Consider the following 1,716-nt stretch of genomic DNA (forward strand, 5'->3'; position numbering starts at 1 on the left):
CACGGACTTGAGAGAGAGCACATGCTCTTGAATGTGGAAGGAAAAGATGAGGTAGAAGCAGTGAGGATGGGGCAGCGTTAAAACATGATGGGTGCAGCAAACCACCATGGCACGTATACACCTATGTAACAAACCTGCACGTTCTGCACATGTATCCCAGAACTTAAAGTATAATAATAAAAAAAATAGAGAGAGAAGCAGTCCTGACATTGGCCAACATGGAGCAATGTCTGCCTTTATCTGGAGTATGTCAGGGGAGAGCATGAGTGCAGTCTCGCACCGGGACAAGTTCCACAGTAGAGTTTCCCACACTGGGGAAACCACACGAGCCAGCAAGTCTGGAGTGCGATGGAGAAGACTTGTCCTGGGAGAACCACCTTCTTGATGATGACATTCTTTCTGCCAAGTAAGTGTCCAATCTACACTTTTGCTACCTTACCCTTCAGTCTTGGGTACTGAGAGAGAACTCTATTTCAGTGCCTGAATAGAAAGGTATGATTAAGGACACAAAGTTGAAGTATGATTCTAAGCCTGTTCTACCACTAACTAGTTATGTACCTTTGGGCAAATTATTTCCCATTGTAAGCTTAAGAGGTTTCACATGTAAAATGGGACTGTGTTAGTCTTTTTGTCCATAAAACACAGAAAACCAAAATCAAGGTGGCTTTTAAATATACACATGCACTAGAATTTTTTTTTAAACTTTAAGTTCTGGGATGCAGAAAGTGTAGGTTTGTTACATAGGTATACATGTGCCATGGTGGTTTGCTGCACCTATCAACCCATCATCTAGGTTTTAAGCCTCACATGCTCTCCCTCCACTTGTCCCCCAACCCCTGACAGGCCCCAGTGTGTGATGTTCCCCTCCCTGTGTCCATGTGTTCTCATTATTCAACAACCCCTTATGAGTGAGAACAAACACTTCTCAAAAGAAGACATTTGTGCGGCCAACAAACATATAAAAAACACACTAGGATTTTTTAAGCCACCATAACCGTAGGGCAGAGGTAGAAAGCTGAAGAACCCATTTCAGATCTGGCCAGTTCGAAGGTGTCAGACTTTGGCATTGGGAACTGTTTCTCCATGAGTTTTGCTTTCCTCCATGTGGCCACTTTCTCAGTTAGGATGGCCCCAGGAAGTGGCAAGATGGCCACAACAGCTGCGAGCTTCCATCCAAGCAAAATGGTTTCAGCAAACCCAGTGGAAAGAAGTGCCTCTTTGCCAGTAGTCCCAGCGAAAGCCCCGTCATGGCTTTCATTGCCTTTGATAGGTCCAACCCTTATCCCAGCCCAACCTTAAACAATTGCTGTAGCCAGGAAGATGCATATTTTCCTTGGCAAGGCTTGGGTTGTGTGCTTCCTCGTGCAGTTAGGAATGGGAACAATCCCACAAAACTGTATAGATACATGCTTCTTGGAAGGTTCCAGGGAAAATGAATGCTGGGCAGGACCAAGACAAAATAAAACTAGTTTAGAGCTGTATACTACAGTGGATACAACATCTACTTTTTTCATGAGAATTAAATAAAAATGTCAGAAGAGCACTTGGCACAGTACCTGGCACGTGGAAGCATTCTGTCACACTAACTAGTACATTACCAAGTAAATCTTTGTGGAATGAATTTTGAGTGTTTGAAAAGCCTCAATAGCAACAATTCTAAGTGGATGCATTTCCCATTTTTAGAGAAAAACTTTAGAAGGGGGTGGCAACTCACAA

General features: G+C 43.5%; 1 non-coding gene across 1 annotated transcript; it reads right to left on the minus strand.

Moving 5' to 3' along the window:
• Positions 1-251: 251 nt before the first annotated feature.
• LOC112625625 lies at positions 252-414 on the minus strand. The gene has a single exon (XR_003119706.1). It is a non-coding gene; the product is annotated as a U1 spliceosomal RNA (small nuclear RNA).
• Between the last annotated feature and the right edge of the window lie 1,302 nt (positions 415-1,716).

The sequence above is a fragment of the Theropithecus gelada genome, chromosome 5, assembly GCF_003255815.1.
Source record: "Theropithecus gelada isolate Dixy chromosome 5, Tgel_1.0, whole genome shotgun sequence".
Lineage (NCBI taxonomy): Eukaryota > Metazoa > Chordata > Mammalia > Primates > Cercopithecidae > Theropithecus > Theropithecus gelada.